The sequence below is a fragment of the Eriocheir sinensis genome, chromosome 31 (assembly GCF_024679095.1).
Source record: "Eriocheir sinensis breed Jianghai 21 chromosome 31, ASM2467909v1, whole genome shotgun sequence".
NCBI classification, from domain to species: domain Eukaryota; kingdom Metazoa; phylum Arthropoda; class Malacostraca; order Decapoda; family Varunidae; genus Eriocheir; species Eriocheir sinensis.
This window is the reverse complement of record NC_066539.1, coordinates 9,821,660-9,844,166: the sequence shown is the minus strand read 5'-3', so window position 1 is coordinate 9,844,166 and position 22,507 is coordinate 9,821,660. Positions and strand designations below refer to the sequence as shown.

Below are 22,507 nucleotides of genomic sequence, written 5' to 3'. Positions count from 1 at the left end.
ATAGTGACGAAAAAAAAGAGCATCGGATTGGTTGTATAATCGTATTTAAGGAAGGAGGAAGGAGAGGGAGGTCGAGGATGGAAGGAAGGGGAGAGTGGTCGAGGTAGAAAAGAAGGAAGAAAGGAAAGAAGGACGGAAGGAAGGAAAGAAGGAAGGAAAGAAAGGAGGGAAGGAAATAAAGAAGGAAGTAAGGAAGAAAGGAGGGAAGAAAGGAAGGAAAGAAAGTAGGAGGGAAGGAAGAAAGGAAGGAAAGAAGGAAGGAAAATAGCGATAGAAAGTATAAATAAACAAAGGAAGCAAGAATAAAAGAAAAAAAGATAAGTTAAGGTACTGAATGAAAGAAAGTATGAAGGACACAATATAAAACAAAGGTAGAGAGAAGAGAAAGGAGGTAAGGAGGAAGAAGAGCGTAGGCCTATCGTGAAGGGACTGAGGCATGATGAAGGATGATGAAAAATCTGAATAGGAAGGGAAACCAGGAAGAAGCCTTAGATAGATAGAGGAGACAAAATAGGATGTAGGAAAGGGAAACGAGGAAGAGGAGGAAGACACAACAGAAAAGGAAAAAAAAAACCCACTAAATAAACGGAAAAAATGAAGGCTCTACAGGAAAAGAAATGTAGAAGATTTAGAAGAAATTGAATAAGATATATAAAGGAGAGGAAAAAATATATTGGAAAGAAAACGAAGAAGGGTAAGTCTTAGAAGTCAAGGAATTTGTTAGGCGAAGAAAAAAAGGAAGACTACAGGAAGAGAAACGAAGAAAGAGAAGTTTTAGAAGAAGGGGTGCAAGATAAGTTTTTCTTCAGAGGTAAAAAGTATATTACCTAATCTCGGGGAGGGAAAGAGAGAAGGGAAGGTGATGGCTGTGTGTGGTGGCCTGGTGATGGGAGAGGGAGGGACAGGAGGGGAAGGGAAGGGGTAGACTGTCTTTGTTTGCTGTATAGGGAGGCAGGGGGAGAGGGAGAGGGGGAGGGAGGGTAGGCATTGCGTAAGATGGGGCGAATAAAGAGGAGGAAAAAAAGAGAGATGGGAAAAGGTGCGCTTAGGACGATGAGGAAAAGATTCTCCGTTGAAATTGAGGAGAGAGAGAGAGAGAGAGAGAGAGAGAGAGAGAGAGAGAGAGAGAGAGAGAGAGAGAGCGTAATGGACGGACATCACATGACCACACGGAACCTTGATAACCTACCGCTGCTTATCATTATTATCATTATTATTTTACTATTGTTATTATTATTATTTTTATTACTACTACTACTACTACTACTACTACTATTAACACCGGTGACTTCTCAACCATAACACATTGACGTAGGTGAGAGAGGGATAGGGTTAAGGTGGTGGGGGGGAACAGTTTGTGGTTGAGGGAGGGGAGGGGGGAGGGGAGCGTAGGGGGTATATGGGGAAGGGAAAAGGTTTGGGTGATTAAAGGGGGTAGGGGAAGGTGGGGAGGACGAGCGTGAGATCGCGTGATTAGGGGAGCATTACACACACACACACACACACACACACACACACACACTCACACACACACACACTCACACACACACACACACACACACACACACACTCGAGATTGGCGTAGAGAGGGACTGATACTGAAGGAAGAGAATGTTCACGTTTTCCTTCGCCAAACGCAACGAAAACGAGGATAGGAAATTCTATTGAACGACGCAAGAACGGCGGAGGGAACGTTCACACTATCTGCTGTAAAGAGAGCGAGGGAGGAGGAGGAGGAGGAGGAGGTAGTATTGAATGTAACGAGGAGAGTGTGGAGGTAAGAAAATTCTCTCTCTCTCTCTCTCTCTCTGTTCATTTCAACGAGAACGAATGAAAAATCATGTAATGAGAACGATGGAAAGGAAAAATTGAACGGGAATTAGAGAGAGAGAGAGAGAGAGAGAGAGAGAGAGAGAGAGAGAGAGAGAGAGAGAGAGAGAGAGAGAGAGAGAGAGAGAGAGACTAGGCTAGGTTAAGTTAGGCAAGATGCTCAAACGAACGCCATCGTGAATAATACAAAATAAAACCATGAGACGTATAGAGAAATTACGAAGGCGAGGCATCGAAACTTTCCCTGATGAACGTGACAGAAACTAAGTAGGAAGGAAAGAGAATAATTGAGGAGAGGAGAAGCAGGAAAGGGGGGGAAATGAACCTGTCTTTCGGCCACACCTTTAACTCTTTAGGGGCAGTGAGTAGCGGGCTTTTTTTTTCATATTTGTTTCCTTTTTTTTATGCCCTTGAACTGACTCCTCTGCTGTAAAAAAAAAAAAAAAGAAGGGATAGGAAATAGTCAGACGGCTTCGAAATACAAACAAGAGAAGATGGCGCCACTATAAACACTTGCCTGCGCCATGACGGGCTGGGGCCAACTACCATCCAGGCCCCTCAGGAGAGCCTACCGGCGCTATAGGCGTACACGTAAAAAAAAAAAAAAAAAAAAAAAAAAAAAAACAGCGAACTTGATAGGAGTCGCAACCCGGATCAAATGCAACCTTAGAAGAGTTGACTGACCCCCGAGTCCCTTGATGGCGCGGCTCACGTAATGAATGAATGGAGAGAGTGAGAGAAAGAGGAAGAATGACGGAGGTAGTAGGCAGCTTAGGGAAGGGGCGAAGGTAAGGGGAGCAGGAAGGAAGGGAATGCAAGGGAGAGGAAGAAGGAAGGAGGGAGCTTAGTGGCATGAACAGTGACTAAGGTTAGGGAGAGGGAAGGATAAAGGGATGGAAAGGGGGAAGTGCAGGAGGATAGAGGAGGGAAAGCAGGCAACAAGTAGAGGAGAGGTTTTGTCTAAGGGAGAAGAAGAAAGGAATGAATGAAACTGGGAAGAAGTTGAACGGTACAGAAGATAGTAGAAGATAGTATAGAAGGCAAATGATGAAGTAACCTATGCCATTGACTAATATTATAAAAGTAAGGAAGGTAGAGCAAGGAGTAATGAGAAAGTGGGGAAAAGTAGTAGCTCTGGGGAATTGAAAGGGCGCAGATGGTAAGAGGATAGCAGTTGGCAGCGGATGGAAAGAGCTTAGGGAATGGGAGGGACCTGAGGGTAAGGGAAGGAGACAAGGGGAAAGGGGAGACATGGTGAACGGGGAAATAGGAGCAGATAAGTGGGAGATGAAAGTGAAGAGAGGGGAGGCAGGGAAGAAGAGAAAGGAGAAACCAAGCAAAGGAGAACTAAGGAGTGTAGGTAGTTAGGAAGTTAGCAATGTGTAGATGATAAAAAAAAATAGAAAAAAAGGAGAGTAAGGAGAGAGAGAGGAGGGGAGAAGAGGAGAGATGGGGGAAGAGGAGGGAAAGGGTAAGGTAGAGGGTAAGGGAGGGAGAAACAAGGGAAAAGGGAGAGATGAGGGAGAGACAGAGAGGAGGGAAAGGGTAAGGTACTGAGGGTAAGGGAAGGAGAGACGGGGAAAGGGGAGAGATGAGAGAGAGGCAAAGAGTGCAGGGAAAGGGTAAGGTACTGAGGGTAAGGGAAGGAGAGACGGGGAAAGGGGAGAGATGAGAGGCAGGGGTGCAGGGGTACTGTGGGTAAGGGAAGGAGAGACGGGGAAAGGGGAGAGATGAGGGAGGGGCAAAGAGGAGGGAAAGGGTAAGGTAGAGGGTAAGGGAGGGAGAAACGGGAAATGGGGAGAGATGAGGGAGGGGCAAAGAGGAGGGAAGGGGTAAGGTACTGAGGGTAAGGGAAGGAGAGACGGGGAAATGCGGGGAAATGAGGGAAAGGCAAAGAGAGCAAGGTAAGGTACTGAGGGTAAGGGAGGGAGAGACAAGGGAAGGGGAGAGATGTGGGAGGCAAAGAGACCAGGGAAAAGGTAAGTTACTGAGGTTAAGGGAGGGAGAGACAAGGGAAAAGGGAGAGATGAGGGAGAGGCAAAGAGGAACAGAGAAAGGGTAAGGGACTGTGGGTAAGGGAAGAGAGACAAGGGAAAAGGGAGACATAGTGGAAGGGAGAAGAGGAGCAGAGAAAGGGTAAGGGACTGTGGGTAAGGGAAGATAGACGAGGAGGCAAAGAGACCAGGGAAAAGGTAAGTTACTGAGGTTAAGGGAGGGAGAGACAGGGAAATGGGGGGAGATGAGGGAGAGGCAAAGAGGAACAGAGAAAGGGTAAGGGACTGTGGGTAAGGGAAGAGAGACAAGGGAAAAGGGGGACAGAGTGGAGGGGAGAAGAGGAGCAGAGAAAGGGTAAGGGACTGTGGGTAAGGGAAGAGAGACGAGGGAAAAGGGGGACAGAGTGGAGGGGAGAAGAGGAGCAGAGAAAGGCAGGTGAAGGGAAGCGTCGTCACTGATCCCTCTCACTTACTCGGCAGCAAAATACTCCACTTTTTTGGGGTCCCGTAATTGAAAGTTTGAACCCGCGCCTTTGAGGAATATTTTTACCTCCTACAAGGCTTCGGAAGGGGACGCGTACATAGCTGCCCTCTCCTTTGATGCAGCGGCTACTACCATGTTTGACTTTCCTCTTTTGTTGTCATATTATAGCGGACGGAATATAGGCCTATGTTATTTTTTTTCCACCACGATGTCTAAAAGCTCTTCGTAAAATACCTGAATCTGAATTGGAAATGTCATTGGTACAGCGAAGGGCGTTTTATCAATATTAGAGTGAAAGGGATTTAATATTTTTTTTTACTACAATGTCAAAAGTTTGTGGCCGAATCCTGAAAATTCCTGCGGCCTCAATTGAAACTGCAGCCATTGTTATAGAAGGAGGAGGAAGGGTAGGGGGAAGAAGGGAGTGAAGGGGTTAGAACAGCAGTTTCTATATCCCGGAAATCTCTTTTTTTATTAACATATTTTAGTGAAAGGAATTGCTTTTTCTGTCTACCACGACGCTGTTAAAAGTTTGGACCGTGTTTCCTTAACTGTCTCGCGCTCATCTCGAAATGATATCCCTGTTTTAACAAGTTTTAGATTATCAAACTTTTAAAAACTATCTTATTGTAGTAACATCTTTTTTCACCAACTTACAAATTTTCCGTGAATATAAATGCTTTGTGTTTTGTTGAAAATGTTCCTCATGCGGCAACTTATGTATTCAGGATGGAAGCGTTTTAATTTGAATGTGTTGTGGGACGAGGAACATTTTTTCTTTGCACTACAACTTGAAAAATCTCTGCCTTCAAAAATGTCTCCGTGCTGAGTTGGAAATGTCACGAATGCAGCTGTTTGTATAATTTGCAGATTCTTCTTCCTCTTCTTCTTCTTCTTCTTCTTCTTCTTCTTCTTCGTCTTCGGCTCCGTCTTTGTCTTTTGTCTTCGTCCTGTCTTCTTTTCCTTGTTCATTTTGTCCTTTATATATTTCGCAGATTCTTCTTCTTCTTCTTCTTCTTCTTCTTCTTCTTCTTCTTCTTCTTCTTCTTCTTCTTCTTCTTCTTCTTCTTCTTCTTCTTTTTCTTTTTCTTCTTCTTCGTCTTCTTCTTCTTCTTCTTCTTCTTTGTCTTCGGCTTTGTCTTTGTCTTCTTTCTTCGTCATGTCTTCTTTTCTTTGTTCTTTTTGTCCTTGTTATTTTTGTTCTTGTTCTTGGTCTATTCATTCTTTTCATTTTGCCACAGTGAAGGAAATATACTTTTTTTGTTCCTTACACCATGTCGCAAGTTTCCATATCCTTCCCCTTCCCCCCAAAAAAAACAATCACACCCTATTGGAGACGTTTCTTTCCCACCGCACCGGGAGGGAAGGACACGCCCGCAGCATCACAAGCGAACACTCCTTCCCGCCGCCTCGGAAGCACCACAACACCGCCGACGCCGCGCTATTTACGCCCCGCCTTCCCTCCCGCCCCTCCCGCCGCGGCCCAAATGTTCCGTCGAGGCATATTTATTTTCATATTTGCCGCGCGGCCTGGAAAGACATCTATCACCCGCGCCTCCGTTCATCCATTCATCCATATACTCCTACACATATACATACATACATACATATATACATGCGAGCATTCACACAGTATACGTTCATATATACATACATTCATACCTATATTCAAGTACCCACACATTCGTATATTAATTCTAGCATACATCCCTACATAAATCTCCATACACGCATATATACATACCCATTCATCCATTCACGCATTCATACATACATACATACATACATACATTTCGTTCCACACGTGACATTATTTCTCTCCAATTTATCCTAGAACCAAAGTATTTTTTTTCTTAACAGTCATTTTTACTATTTATTTTACTTTCCTTATATCGATTTTCCTGATCATTCTCTCTCTCTCTCTCTCTCTCTCTCTCTCTCTCTCTCGACTAAAATGACGCTAATTTGCTCACATTTTTGCTAACGACCCAATTTTAGCATTTTCAGTGTTCTATTGGCAGCGTAACAAGCAGCAGTACACGTGTTATCGAGGCTGTTAATATACGTACAATTATAAACTTTTCATTCGTTATAATCGCATTTCCTTCGCTGCCAACCGTCCCTCACATTTTTGGAAGCGTTGTTTGTTATATATTTTCGTTTTAGTTTTAGCTTCCCCTCGATTTCGATGTTATTTTCAAGCGCCAGGAATATTCGGGAGTAACGTTTCAGTGTGTGTGTGGGGGGGAGAGGTTGTGTGTGTGTGTGTGTGTGTGTGTGTGTGTGTGTGTGTGTGTGTGTGTGTGTGTGTGTGTGTGTTCGGGTCACGTTCACCTGGTTTAATGGCGTGGAAAGGTTGAGTTACCCGTTCATTTCTGTCAAGCATCTGTTCTCTTTTTCGTTTTCTTATTTTCTTTCCTTCAGTTTCATTTCCTCACCCCATTTATTTTCTTTCTTCCCTTGACTTTTCTTTCTCAAGTTGGTATATTTTCTTACTCCTTTTACCCGAACTATTTTTCCTCTTACATTCAATCCCTACTGCTCCTCCTCCTCCTCCTCCTCCTCCTCCTCCTCCTCCTATCTTGTTACGAACTTCTATCATCCTTTCTGCAGCACATTACCGGCTTTTCTTGCCTTCTCGGAGTGCTTGTGTCTGTCCGTTCGTCTTTATTTTTCTGTCTTTTTGCTGTGTCTGTCTGTCTCTTTGTCTGTCTGTGTCTAGCTGACTGGATATAGCTGCCTACTCTTTTCTTTCTTTCTTTCTGTCTTTCATTCTTTTTTCCTTTCTTTCACTCCTTCTTTTCTTTCTTTCTCTTTTTCTTATTGGGCGTATTGAGATAATAAAATGCTAGAGGAAAAGAGGATTGAGTTAGTGGGTGAGACGACCAGAAGGAGGAGGAGGAGGAGGAGGAGGAGGATGTTCTGTGTCGCATTATCTAAGGAGGATAAGGAGTATTATGGTGGAGGAGGTGGAGGAGGAGAGTTAGGAGGAATACAGGAAAGAGGAGGAGGAGGAGGAGGAAGAAGAAGAAGAAGAAGACGTAGATAGCAGGTGTGGGATACGAGGATTTACGAGGCGGAGACAGATAAGGAGGAGGAGGAGGAGGAGGGTTAAAGGAGATAGAAGGAAACATGCGGGATGAAGATAAGGAGGAAGATAATGTGTGTGTGTGTGTGTGTGTGTGTGTGTGTGTGTGTGTAATAAGGAAGTGAAAACGTGTCTAACAGAGAGAGAGAGAGAGAGAGAGAGAGAGAGAGAGAGAGAGAGAGAGAGAGAGAGAGAGAGAGAGAGAGAGAGTATAGCCCCACCATTTGCATATCACCTCCAATTATCTCGCTCTCTACATATGTATATCAGACGTACGCCCTGTCATTTTCCCTTAGTAGCTCCGTTAGTACGTAGCAACACGCATATATTACAGAGCGATCATCACCCTTGTCTCCCATCCCTTCGAAACGAGCCGAATGCACCGTCTGTCACCCATCCAAGACGCTCACTTTAGAAGACGTAACAATATGAAACACGTGTGAATATCCTTGTGTTTCTCTGTTTTCTTGCTTATGGTCATTCACTGTGTCCTCTCTATCCGAAACTGACCTCTCACTTGGCCACTCAGCTAGACTCTCTTGTATAGGAGCATTGATTAGCACGCTTTTTTTCCCTCATTTGTTTTCCCCCTTGAGCTGCTTCCTGTACTGTAAAAAATATCCATCGATCTAAAGGGTGTTCGATCTCTTTACGACTAACTGACTGTCCAACTGAATTCCTGATCTGCTAAATTTCTGTTTATTTTCTCTTTCCATTGATCTAAAGGGTGTTCGATCTCTTTACGACTAACTGACTGTCCAACTGAATTCCTGATCTGCTAAATTTCTGTTTATTTTCTCTTTCCATTGATCTAAAGGGTGTTCGATCTCTTTATGACCAACTGACTGTAGATCTGAATTCCCCACCTCCCAAATTTCTGCTCTTTCTCTCTTTCCATTGATCTAAAGGGTGTTCGATACCTTTATAACTAACTGACTAAAACTGAATTCCCCACCTCCCAAATTCTGCTCTTTCTCTCTTTCCATTGATCTTAAGTGTGTTCGATTCCTTTTAATGACCTTTTTTTAATAAGTGTACTACTGAATCCTTCATTTCCTACAAATTATAAACGGTAGAATTGAGTAAGCGAAGAGACAGAGGATTTACGCTGCTCCCATCTAACTGTAAATGGTGTGCTTCTTACCGTTATCATATATTGCTTGATGTTCCGAGGTGGGATGTTTTTTGGGGATGGTTGACTTGACGAGGTGGAAAGTCTTGTTATAGTGAGAGTGGTGGTGGTGGTAGGAGGGGAGGGGAGAGTAAGGCGTCACCGCATGTCTGTCTGTCTGTCTGTCTGCCATGCTATCTCCACCAGTCCGTGCGTGTATTTTTATAATAAGAAAGGGGAAAAAACATACAAAAAGAAAAAAATGTAAAATTCAGAACGTGCATTTTTCTCAGTTTTATCTATTGGTGTGTGTGTGTGTGTGTGTGTGTGTGTGTGTGTGTGTGTGTGTGTGTGTGTGTGTGTGTGTGTATTCCGGTCAGTCGGTCCGATTTTTGCATCCTCTGCTCTGCACTGATAGATAGACGGATGGATAGACAACACACACACACACACACACACACACACACACACACACACAGATAAAAAAATATGAAGAAAAAAACAATACATACCACAGTCGGAAGAGAGAGAGAGAGAGAGAGAGAGAGAGAGAGAGAGAGAGAGAGAGAGAGAGAGAGAAAGAATGATGGATGGGACTTTGGATCAAGGTCAACTGAACACGCTTGAAGTTAGTTATTCCCTGTTCTCTCTCTCTCTCTCCCTCTCATCCACGTAATTCTCTTTCCCTTGTTTCGCATTCCCACCCATCCTTTTTTTTAATGTGCTTTTGTGATGTAAGGCAAATTGAGAGAGAGAGAGAGAGAGAGAGAGAGAGAGAGAGAGAGAGAGAGAGAGAGAGAGAGAGAGAGACCATGCATTCCTCAAACTCTTTCTTTATTCACCCTAGCAAAGAATTTATCGTCACAGAAATTCACTTACTCATCTATTTTTTTTATTTCCAATTGAACATGACTTTCCTATACATATAATAATACAGTCAAGGAGAAAATTGTATTCCCGTATTAACTTCTTACTTTTTCTGTGATTAAAAAAAATAAAACGAAAAATTAAACGAGCCTAAAACCCCTTAACTATTTTTTTGTATTTATTTCTGGGAAGTTGTTTTTTTCACTTCATATTTCCATAACGAGAAAAGGTTTGGCGTTTACGTGGAAATTCTAGGAACATTTCACATATTCAGCATTTTATTTTTCTAGGATTTTGGGAGAGAGAGAGAGAGAGAGAAAATGACCAGTGCTGTGTAGTTCTACAGACTGAAATTGAGAGAATTCGTAACATAACCGATCATGGCTATTATTGGTGTTTGAGACTCGAAGATAAATTGAGTGTCAAATGTTCAGTGAGTTGGAAGTAATCGCTGGACATTAGACTGTGATACTTTAAAGAAAATATCAGATTAATGTAAAATGAAGTTATGGATATTTGTGACACTGTAAATAGGCTATCCATGAAAGCAATTATGACTCACTACGACGATGTGAATAAGTGCATATCGGGGATTATTATTGAGGCTAACGTCATGGGTAATTGTTGGCGGCCTCTGCGGAGCGCTGCGCTGACAGTGGAGCGGGGCCTGAAACCTCATCAACGGTAAACGAGAGAGAGAGAGAGAGAGAGAGAGAGAGAGAGAGAGAGAGAGAGAGAGAGAGAGAGAGAGACTGGAGCACTTGACGGAAAGAATGTTGAGCAGCAAAGAAAAAAAAAATAACTCGAGAGGAAGATAAACGACCTAGTAAAGAGTGAATAAGAGAGAGGGGGGAGGGGAGGAGAGGAGAGGGAAGAGTGGGGGGAGGGAAAGGGTAGGTAGGTAGGTAGGTAGATTGGTATTTAGGTAGGTAAGCAGGACTACTAACAAGGAATTCAAGGGGAGAGGACAGGTGGAGGGGAGCGTAGAGAGGGGGGAGGAGGAAGAGGAAGGAAGGGGAGGCATATTAGGCGGTAATTGCATGGGTGAAGGGAGGTAAGGGGGGAAGTATGGTAATGGAAGGAAAGGGGGGGAGGAAAGAGGGAGGAAAAGGGGAAGAGGGGGAGGGAATATTAAAAGAGAGAAGTCGATGGGAAAAGGAAAAGAGGTAGAGGAGGTGTGTTAAAGGAAGAGGAAAAGGAGGACGAGGAGGAGGAGGAGGAGGTTGAGGAGGAGGAGGAGGAGGAGGAGGTTGACAATGGTATGCAATCTATCTAAAGCAGAATAGAATAGGAATGATGAATGTAACAATAACCCCTTGAGAGAGAGAGAGAGAGAGAGAGAGAGAGAGAGAGACCAAAACCAACACACACACACACACACACACACAAATTCACGCCGATAGACAAACAGAGAGAGACACGTTATCTAAAAGGTCACACGTAATAGCCACAAAATCAGCGGCAGCAATAGTAGTAATAGTCAGCAGAAGTCAGCAGGAGGAAGAGGATACAGTAGTAGTAGTCTGCGCCAGTCAATATTAGCAGAAGACCATATAATCAGCAGGCAGCAGCAGAGACAGCCGAGGCGCCCAGCAGGTGTTGATACAGCCCTGCAGCGCCCTCTGTGTTTACTGCGGCCGAAGGCGAGGCTAGCTTTAAAACAGGCCAGGGGGGGAGGTAATGGGTGTGGGGGAGAGGGGGGGGAGGTGGAGGGAGTTGGGATGGGAGGTAAGGAGGGGAGTGTGAGGATGGGAACAGCTGGTAAGAGGGAGGGAGGAAGGGAGGGATATTTCGGAGGGGGAGTGAAGGGGGAAGGGTTGTGTGGGAGGAATTGGGACAGAGAGGAAGGGAAAGGAGGGGAGGGAAAATGAGGGAGAGGGAGGGATATTGTGGGTGGGAAGCGGGTGGTAATTTAAGAGGAGCAGGGAGAGGTAGAGAGGGAAAGTGGAGGTAGAAGAGAAAGAGATGAAGAAAAGAGGAGGAGGAGGAGGAGGAAAAGAAGGAAAGATTGTGTCTGATGGAGAAAGGAATTGAAGGTGGAGGTACAGGAGAGAGAGAGAGAGAGAGAGTATAACTTGAAATCTGTACTTCTCTCTCTCTCTCATTATCTTGTATACGTAAAGGGATCACACGCACACATCATACGCACTAAATTTCCGCTCTAACAACCACCGCCATCACCACCATCACCACCACCATCACCACCACCACCACCACTACCACCATCACCACCACCACCACCACCTTTTTTTCCCTTTCACAAACAAGCAGCTGCAACAACTATTCCCCTTTTTCTCCCTTAATTCATTGTGTCATTTCCTCTTCCCTGTCCTTTCCATTCCTTCCTTTTCTTTCCTTCCTTTATTCTTCCTTATTTCTGTCTTTCTTCCTTGGTTTTCTCCTCTCGTATAACTTCCTTCTCTTTTCTAATCTTCCTCCTCCTCTCTTCCCTTTTATCTTCATTCTTTTCTATCTTTCTTCCTTTTATTCTTCCTTTGATAACCTCTTTCTCTCTTCCAATCTTCCTTCCTTCCTTTACCTTCCCTTTCTTCTTCTTTCCCTTCTATCTTCCTTCACTAACTTCTTTCTCCCATTGCGTCTTCCTTTCTTTCCAATCTTCCTTTCTCTTCCCATCCCTTCAATCTTCCTTCCTTCCTTAACTTCTTCCTCTATAACTAGGTCCTCTTCCTCCATTCCAATATTCCCTTCTCTTTCAATTTCCTTTCCAATTTTTCTTCCTTTACTTCTTCTTCCCATAACTTTTTCTAATTTTCCTTTCCTTTCCCTTCCCCTTCAATATTCCTTCCCTTTTATCTTTCCTAATTTCTTCCTCCCATAATCTTTTCCTCCTTTCCCTGCAGTCTCCCTTTGCTTCCATTCCTTCTCCTTCATTCAACCTTCTTTCCTTCCTTCATCCCTTCCTTCTTTAACTTCCTCCTCCCATAACCTCTTGCTCCCTTCCAATTTCCTGGTCGCCAAACTTTAAGAAACAACCTCCTCCTCCTCCTCCTCCTCCTCCTCTCACTCCTCCTCCATCTTCCCACCCATTACAAAGACTTCCCTTACCATCCGTCTAGCTCAAAGTATTGCATCATGTCACGTATCATTTTAATTATGGTTTATGTGCTGTGTTTGAGGAAGCTGACGATTGTGTGGGAGCTGAAAGACATGAGTGACGTGAGATGGAGGAGGAAGAAGAGGAGGAGGAGAAGGAGGAGAAGGAGGAGGAGGAGGAGGGTAGAGAGGCCATGAATTAAGGGGAATGGGAAGGCGAAATGAAAGGAAGTGGAGTCTAAAAGTGAGTGAGTGAGTGAGTGCGTCAGTGGGTGTTAGGTTGCAGTCCGTGTGTGTGTGTGTGTGTGTGTGTATGTAGGAATGAGAGTAAGAGTGTAAGATTTCAGTTTGTGTGTGTGTGTGTGTGTGTGTGTGTGTGTGTGTGTGTGTGTGTGTGTCGTCTTTCATCCTCCCGAAACATGAATAGCAAAGAATCGAATTAGAATATCAAAAGCAACTGAATGATTAAATATTTCAATACATACTCATCTCATCTTCATTCGATTGGTTTAATAGGTCCACAAATTACATGAATAAAATAATAACGAATTTTCCTGCGTTGTCATTGTTTTGTCTGTGTGTGTGTGTGTGTGTGTGTGTGTGTGTGTGTGTGTTGAGCCTTTCATCTCCCTTCGGTGTTTGCTGTCAATCATTTCCGTGACCTTGAGACGTGTCTGCTTGCGCCTCTCTCTCTCTCTCTCTCTCTCTCTCTCTCTCTCTCTCTCTCTCTCTCACACACACACACACACACACACACACACGAGGGGGAGGAAGGAAGGAAGGAAGGGCGCCTCGGAAAAGAAGGAATCATGAAAGAGAGAGAATGGACCCGAACTGAAGAAGGCCCAGTGGGAGGGAACGAAACGAAGGACACGGACGAGGGATAACATGGAGAAATGGAGGGAACTATTGAGACGAATTGGATACGCGTTGGAGGAGAAGGAGGAGGAATTGAAGGAGGAGGAGGAAGGGGAGGAGGAGGAGGAGGAGGAGGAGGAGGAGGAGAAAGACTAAAAGTAGAAAACGATGAAAGCAGACTGACTTGAGAGAGAGAGAGAGAGAGAGAGAGAGAGAGAGAGAGAGAGAATAAGGGAAGCTGTAAAAGTAAAGGAGGAAAGATAAAATGAGTGAAAGGCTTAAGAAGGAGCATGGAAAACAAGGAGAAGGAGAAGGAGGAGGAGGAGGAGGAGGAGGAGGAGGATGTCAAGAGGGCCTCACTATATCCGGGTTTGAGTCTAGTAATCATGCTCTCTCTCTCTCTCTCTCTCTCTCTCTCTCTCTCTCTCTCTCTCTCTCTCTCTCTAATGGTCAGAAAATTTCTGTAAAAGATGATTAATTTTGTTGGGAGAAAATGCGATTATCATTATTTTGTGTTGCTAATGAGAAGTCAATTTTACTCTCTCTCTCTCTCTCTCTCTCTCTCTCTCTCTCTCTCTCTCTCTCTCTCTCTCTCTCTCTCTCTCTCTTGGTACCTTCAATCAGTTTCTCTTTATTGTTACTCCATATTCGTTTTTTCTCCTTTTTTCTTCTTGTTTTTTTCTCTCCTGTCTTTGTTTTCTGTTTTTGTCCTTTTCTTTGTTTTTTTTCTATTGCTTTTTTTCCTCCCTTTCTTCTCTTTCTCTGTCGTATGTCTCTTTATTTTTCTATTGCTTTCCTTCCTTCCTTTCCTTTCTTTCTCTGTTTTTTCCTCTTCATTCTCTCTCTCTCTGTATTTCTTCCTCTGATTCGTTCCATTTCTTTCTTTGTCTCTGTTTTTCTATTTCTTGCTCACTTGCTTTCATTCTCCCTTTATTAAATTTTTTTTTGGTATCTTCTTTCTCTGCCTTTTACTTCCTTTCTTCTGTTTTTTCATTCTCTATCTTGAATTGTTTTTGTCTTTGTTTTTATCACGTTTCGTACAGTCTCTTTATTTAATGTGTTTTTTTTTATATACTTCAAATGTTTTATGCTGTTTACTGTTTACTAGTTTCCTGTCTAACGTTTTTTTTTTTCAATCCTTTTAACTTTTCCCTCTTTCTTATTTTTCTCTCAGTCCTTTTTTCTTCTGTTCCTTTATCGCTTTTTTAGTCCGCTTTTTTTATCTTTTTACTTTTTTGCATTTGATTCTTTTCCTTTCTTCTCTTTTTGTCTTGTCTACTTTTCTCTTCTCTTCTCTTGTCTTCTTCCATTCTCGTCTCTTTTCATATCTTCTCTTCTCTTTTGTGTTGCCTTATTTTCTTCTTTCGTCTCCATTTCTTTTCTCTTCTCATTTTCTCTTCTTATGTCATCTTTTCTCCTCTTCCCTTTCTCTCTTCTTTTACCTTTTCTTATTTGCTTTTTCCTTCCTTTTTCCCACTTTTTCTTTAATCCCGCGCACAGTCTCACTACATTGCCTTGCTTCTTTTATCTATTCTTATCTTTCTTTTATCTATTCTTGTTTTTATTTCATATGATTCTGCTTCTTTTCTCTCTTTTTCCCTCTCTTGTGTTCCTCCTTTTCTTGTTTGCCTTTCCTTTTTTCCCACTTTTTCTTTCATCCCGCCCACACAGTGTCACTAATTTGCCCCTCACCTGGTCAGCGCCGCGGCCCACCTGTCCATAATTAGCGGGAAACAATCAGCACAGGTATTTGCAGGCAGGTGAAAGGGTGAAGGGAAGGAAGGGGGGCGGGAGGGAGGGGGGGCGACATGGGGTTAATTTGTTTTAAAGGACGTTCGAATTTCTGGTTTCTTTTCGTCTTTTGGTTTGTTGTATTTTCGTCTACGTAAGTTTTTTTTTCGCTTTTTTTTTTTTGCGTTCCTGAAATGTTTGTTAGTTTGTATCGTGTTGGGTCTTGTTTTTTTTTGTTTGTCTATGTGATTCTTCCTGCTCGTCTATCGTTTCTCTTTCGTTCTTTCCTTTTTACTTTCCCTCCTCCTTCCTCTTAGTTGTTTTCTTTCTTTCTTCCTCTAGTTAACTGTCTGTCTGTCTTTCTGTCTTTCGCTTTGTCTGTTTATCTGTCTATCTGTGTGCCTGTCTCTCTGTCTCACTTTCTGATTACGTATGGCCCAGAACATGTCCAGCATTCCTTTACCTCTTCTTTTTTTTCCTCCTTTTCCTCTTATTTCACTTTCGTCCTCCCTTCTCCTGTACCGTCCGCTGACCGTCCGATGTAATTACTTAAGGAGTTACAGACATTTAACTTTGATTTGATTCATTTACAAAAACTTCGCATCTTAAGTTCTGAAGTAGCAAACGGACACACACAACTCACCGCTGTTCTGGAGGCTCTCGAAAACAGATTAAAAGAAGAGGAATTTGCGAGAGTTTGGTAGCATAATTGATGGACTGCAGTGGAGGCGGAGGAGGAGGAGAAAGAAGAAGAAGAAGAAGAAGCAGAAAAAGGAGAAGAAGGAAAAGACAATAAAGATAAAGAAAGAGAAAGAGGAGGAGAAGTGAAATAAAGAAGAATGGCTCTTGAATGGAGGAGAATGAAGAGGAGCCGAGGAAAAAAGAGGAGGAGTAGGAAGGGGAGGAGAAAGGATGTTTTGTCAATGTGTTATCTGTTGTTTTCATCGTGAGAGAGAGAGAGAGAGAGAGAGAGAGAGAGAGAACCCGTAATAGTCTAAATTTCATATCGCATTTATCTGTGTGGTATTTTGACTCTCGGCATCTTACTATATATAAAAAAATAGCTTCCTGTTTTTCCTTTATCTTACCCTTATCTCGCAGCTGTTTAACCTCTCTCTCTCTCTCTCTCTCTCTCTCTCTCTCTCTCTCTCTCTCTCTCTCTCTCTCTCTCTCTCTCTCTCTCTCTCTTATTTGTGTTATTTTTCTTTTTCACTTGCATATTCATTCTTCCTTGTTTTTCAATTATATTTTATCTTCAAACTTCTTTCAACTTTCTTTATCAATCTTTTTATCTGACTTTTCTATTTACATTTTTCATTGTTTCTTTTTCATGTTGGCCTTTTAACTTATTTGATTGTTGCTCTCTCTCTCTCTCTCTCTCTCTCTCTCTCTCTCTCTCTCTCTCTCTCTCTCTCTCTCTCTCTCTCTCTCTCTCTCTCTCTCTCTCTCTCTCTCTCTCTCATAACACTAAGCAAGGTATTATTAATTTAGCAACAGACTTTAACATTCCACATAAACGGATTATTGGCTATCATATTAGTGCAGTAAAGGGAGAAGGGGGAAGAGGGAGAGTGGATACGGGGGGTATAGGATGGGAAGGGGATGCAAGGGGAAAGGGGATGGGGATGCGTGAGGGAAGGTGAGAGGAGTGAGGAGTCGAGGGTAGGTGGTATTAAGGTAAGTTATGGGGGACGGGGTGTAGGAAGACAAAGAGGTGGAATAAGGAGAAAGAAATGTGAGAGAGAGGAAAGGAAAGGAAAGGAAGAGATCTGAAAAGCTGAGGAGGGAAAGCAACAGAAGAGAATGGAAGAGGAACGAAGGAGAGGGAAGGTAAGAGAAGGGGTGGAAGTGAAGGGAAAGGAAAGGATGAGAAAGGAAAGAAAAGAAACGAGAAGGGAAGGGAAGGGAGGAAGCGGAAGATGATGCAAGAAAAGGGAAAACAAAATAAAATGGAAAGGAAAAGCAAAAAAGGTAAAAGAGTTGAAGAAATTAGAAGAGTAGACAGAGGAAGGGATAAAAGGATAATGGGTAGATAGATACATTTAAGCTGATATTTATTAAGTAGATTAGGATTAAAAGTAGTGGGGAGGAAGAAATAAAGCTGATTGGAGGTGAGGATTTGAGGGGAGATGAGAGGGGAGTGGACGAGGAAGAAAGGAAAGAGAAGGGGAGGGAAGTGAAGGGAAGAGACGAGAAGGGAAAGGAAGGGAAGGGGAAGGAAGGAAGGAAAGGAAATGGAACGGAAGGGAAGGAAAAGGAATAGAAGGGAGGGATACAGATGGAAAAATGAAAGAAAATTAAAGAGAGGGAAGGGAAGGGGAGGAAAGAGAAGGGATGGGAAGGGAAAGAAAGGAATGAGAAGGGAAGAAAAAAGGAGGGGAAAGGAAGGGAAAGGAAGGGATGTATTAGAAGAGAAAAAGGATAGACAAGGAAAGTGAAAGAAAAACATGAAAAATGAAAAGAAAAGAAAGAAAATATGAAAATTAAAGTGAATTAAGGAAACGAAAGCCACAAATATGAGAGAGAGAGAGAGAGAGAGATGGCAGGAAGTGTAAGAGACATTGATAGATCGGTATTGGACGTTACCTTTGCATAATTACTCCTCTTAATTACTTATATTATAATTATCGACACTTCCCTTCCCCTCACTCCCTTTCTACTTCCTCCTCCTGCTCTTCCTCCTCCTCCTCCTCCTCCTCCTCCTCCTCTTTATGATTTGTTTTCTCTATTTCCTTCTTTCCTTTCTTCCTTTTCTTCCTATTGCTTTCTTTCCGTTCTATACTTAATTTTTCTCTTTCTTTATTTTTTTTCTTCCTTTCTGTATTTCATCCTCTGATTCTCCTTCTCTTTTTCTCTCTTTTTCTTCCTTCTGGTTATATTATTTCCTCTTTTTCCTTCTCTTTCTCTTCCTTCATTTTATATTTGTTTCTCTACCGCTCTTCTTCCTCTTTCTCTTATCCTCCTTCCTTCAGTGTATATATTCCTTTTTCTTTCTCCTTCATGCTCCTTTTTGTCCCTTTTCCTCATCTATTTTCACTTATCGTCCTTCATCCACCATTCCACTTCTCATCCACTTCAGTTGCGTTCCTTTTTAACTATTCTTTTGCATCCTTCTCTTCCCCCTCTTCGTTCTCTCCCTTCCCCTTCCATAATATACTCCTCTTTCTCCTCATCAGTTGTGTTCCTCTTTAATTAATTCAGTGCATCCCTCTCTCCCTCCTCTTCGTTCCTTCCATTCCTAACCCTTTATCTTTTCCCTCGCCTCTCCCCTCTTTATCCCCCTTCCCGTCCCCTCATCCCCTCCCCTTCGTCAGCCATCAGCACTTTATCGAGTTTGTTTGTCAACCCTCCATCAGAACCTAATTTTTTTTTCTCTCTCTCTCTCTCTCTCTCTCTCTCTCTCTCTCTCTCTCTCTCTCTCTCTCTCTCTCTCTCTCTCGATTGCGTAAGGCCTCACGTCTCCTCGCTCGTTTATTTATCGCGTTTATCTTAAAAGCTATGGGCGTGTGGCAGTCTCTCTCTCTCTCTCTCTCTCTCTCTCTCTCTCTCTCTCTCTCTCTCTCTCTCTCTCTCTCTCTCTCTCTCTCTCAGCTGGTGTCATGTCGGTATCAATTATTCTTATCGGTTTTATCTTTCCTTGTTCTTCCTAACGTCTTGTTTTCTTTTATTTCGACTTTTTGTGTCTCTTTCAGTGTTTTGGTCTGATTTTTGTTATTTCTGCATTTTTTTTTTTAGATTTTCCATTTTTTTCTTTCTTGTTTCCAATATTTTGTTTGTGATACACAGGATTTATTTCATTGTTTGTATTTGTTCGTTTGTTTTCCTTTTGGTTTCGCTGTCCTCCGTCCCCTCTCCTTTATTTTGTTTCTTTTGGGGTCAGTCGTTCGCTTCGCACCCTTTCTCCCACTTCCTTCTTTCCTCCCTCCTTTCATTCGGGTTATTCGTTCATCGTTTCACCTTCTTTCTCTCTCTTCCTTCCTTCCTTCATTCATTCTCTTCCTTGTGTTACTTACTCGTTCATGGTTTTGCTTTCTTCCTTTTTTTCCTTTCCTCATCCTTTCCCGCAGTTTATTCGTTCTTCGCTTTGCCTTCTTTCTCTTTTCCTTCCTTCCTTCCTTTTTATTCGAGTTATAAGTTTCTCGTTTCGTCTTGTCTCTCTTTCTCTTCCTTTCCTCATTCTTTTCTTCCTTTCCTTCCTTCAGTATTGCCACTCTCTCCTTCCTTCATCCTTTTTTTATTCGGGTTATAAATTTCTCGTTTCGTCTTGTCTCTCCCTTTCTTCCTTTCCCTCATTCTTTTATTCCTTACCTTCCTTCAGTAATGCCACCCTCTCCTTCCTTCATCCTCTTCTTCTTCGCCTTCATCCGTTCACTCGCTCGGCCGCTCTGAAATTCTACACAACTCTCATCGGGTTTTGTTCGGTCTGTTATGTTTTTGTCTGGTTCGTCGTGGGTGTGTCGAGTCGTGTCCCCGCGGCGCCTCCCTCGTGTCCAAGATTGTCCTCCTCTTCTGTCTCTCGTGTCGTGTTTGTCTGTCCTTGTAATCCCATCAGGTGGTTGGTTTTCCTCTATTTTCGGTATTTTTCCTCGGTGTGATTCTCTCGTTCTCTTCGTTTTTTTCTGATTTTCATTTTCTGTTCATCTTTTCCTTTGTATTTATATTTGTCCTTGTTTCTCTTTCGGTTTTCTTAATTTTCGTTTTTTTTTCCTCGGTATCTTATTTCTTGGTCTCCTTTTTTGGGTATGTTTCTGGTACGTTCTCTTCGGTTTCTGCGTCTTAGTGTGTCGAGTCTTTTTCTTATTTTCATTTTCTGCTCATCTTTTCCTTTGTATTTATATTTGTCCTGGTTCTTCTTTCGGTTTTCCTTAATTTCCGTTTATTTTTTTCTCGGTATCTTATTATTGGTTTCTTTCCTCTGTGTTTCTCGTTCGTTTTCTTTGGTTTCTACATTTTAATGTGTCGAGTATTTTTCTGAGTTTCATTTTCTGTTTATTTATGTCTTTGTATATATATTTGTCTGTGTTTCTCTTTCGGTTTTCCTTAATTTTCCTTTTTTTTCCTCGGTATCTTATTTTTTTTTTCTCTTTCCTCGGTGTGTTTCGCGTTCGTTTACTTCGGTTTCTGCATCTTAGTGTGTGTCGAGGTTTTGGGGTTGTTTCTGATTCTCGTTGTCTGTTTATTGCTCGTGTTTTTGCATTCGTCTTTGCGGTATTTTTCTTTGGTATGTTTTTTTCTGTTCTCTTCGGTTTCTACATCTTGGTGTGTCGAGGTTTTGTGTTGCTCTCTGATTTTCGTTTTCTGTTTCTTACTCGTGTTTTTTTATTTTTTTATTTTTTGCAGTAGTCTGTTTGGTGGTTATGTGGTTTTCTATCGATTCTCTGTCGTCTGTTATCTATCTGTGTATCGATGTTTCTGTGTCTGTCTTTTTCTCTTTAGTTCTTTCTTCTTTCATTCTTTCCTTTTTACACTTTCTTTCTTTCTCTCTTTCCTTCTTTCTTTCCTGCTTGCATTTTTTATACAATTTCTAGTTACTTATTTTATTGGTTTTGCGGTTTTTCTGTTGGTCATTTTTTCATTTGTTGTATATTTCTCTATCATGATGTGTCTGTGTGTGTCTAAAAAGTTGCATTTCTTTATATTTTCCGCTGTTATTTATTCGGGTAGTCGTTTTGTCCCTTTTTCTCTTGATGATGTTGCAGTTTTGTTGTCTTGTCACCTTATCGTTCGTTTCTCATCTCCTTATCACAACGCATTTCTGTGGGTCTCTATTGTCATCACTGTTTTATAACTGGCGATAATGATCCGTCGGTTTTGACCTCGTTCCGGTGTATGAAGGGTGTGTTCGTTATCGCTGTAATCTCCCTATCTCAGTGTGTCACTTTGTCGGTACTGTCAGACGCTTTTTTGGCCCTCACAACAACACATTTCCAAAGGTCACAGAGGAGAGCAGTCGGATTCTCATGAGCGTTTTTTTTTTTTATGTTCGTGATACAGAAGAAGGGTCAAACAACTACCACCGGGGTCATAAAACTACTGATGGAAATGCCCACAACTCTTACGACAACCTAATTTAATGCGTGTGTGTGTGTGTGTGTGTGTGTGTGTGTGTGTGTGTGTAAAAGCTCAGTAGTGTTTTAGAATATGGGCCTCAAGTCGGTATTCTCAGGCGCTTTCGTTTCTCACATTAACCATTTCTAGAAGCCGAAAAGGAGATAAATCCGTTTTCGTGTATTTTTTTTTACGTTCACGGTGCAGATGCTTCGTTACACTACCACTTTAGGATCGCAAAACTACAATTACTACCAAAAAATAATGAAAATGTGGTGTCTAAGCTCTGAAATGATGAGAATATGGCTCCTTCTCTCGTCAAACCAACATCAGGATCGCAAAACTACAATTCCTACCAAAGCATAACGAAAATGTGGTGTCTAAGCTCTGAAATGATGAAAATATGGCTCCTTCTCTCGTCAAACCAACATCAGGATCGCAAAACTACAACTCCTACCAAAACATAATGAAAATAGGGTGTCTAAGCTCTGAAATAGATGAGAATATGGCTCCTTCTCTCGTCGAACCACCATCGGGATCACAAAACTAACTATTCCTATACCAATACATACTCGAATTGGGGGGTGTAGGCCTGGAAATGTTGAGAATATGGCTCATTTGTCTCGTCAGTTCCATGTGCTCGGTGGCGGGACTTGTTTGGACCGTCGACGATACCCAGCCGTCACTTTTATCTCGTTCCGTTTAGCCTTTCCGTCAATCTGTCAGTCCAGGTGTCCGTCTTTCCCTCGTTCCTGTACCTGCCGTCCTGTGAGCAGCGTTACCCCATTATCGAACTCAGCCACTCAGCACGTATAGTATTATCCTGCTTCTGACCCATAACTACTGCACACAGACATCAGTAATTTACGGTTTTGACGATAACTTTAAGGCAGTGTCGTTATGTGTGTGGCCACGAGAATTTTGGGTTCTGAAACTGATGAATGCGATGTTCTGAGTCCAATATGATAACGCTGCCCGTGAGTCTGCTGGTCGGTTGGTTTGTCTGTTGGTCTCTTGGTCTTTTGGTCTGTCTATCTGTGTCCTGTTTTCCTCCTTCCCTGTCTGTCAGCATCACGTGAGGTCTGCGCTGGCTGTCTCTTCACGACGTCAGCGAGTTAGCAATGCGTGGAGCTAGAAGAAGGGAGGGGAGAGGGAGAGGGAGAGTGAGAGGAAAAGGGAGAGGGAAAGGGAGAGGGAAAGGGAGAGAGAGGGAAAGGGAGAGAGAGGGAAAGGGAGAGGGAGAGAGAGGGTGAGGGAGAGGGAGAGGGAGAGGGAGAGGGAGAGGGAGAGGGAGAGGGAGAGAGAGAAAGAGAGAGAGAAGGGGGGGGGTACGCATATATATGGAGCTGTTTATCACTCCTGACGTTCCCTTCCGCCTTATTTTTTCGTCCTCTTTTTTGTGTGTGATTTTTCTTGTGACATTTCGGCGTTTTCTTTTTCCA

At 42.6% G+C, this 22,507-nt stretch overlaps 1 protein-coding gene across 12 annotated transcripts in view; it reads left to right on the top strand.

The window, feature by feature from the left end:
• The window catches only part of LOC127005898 (multiple C2 and transmembrane domain-containing protein 1-like), a 243,787-nt gene that overhangs the window by 131,969 nt on the left and 89,311 nt on the right, over positions 1-22,507 (top strand). The gene's annotated exons all lie outside the window — the stretch shown is intronic.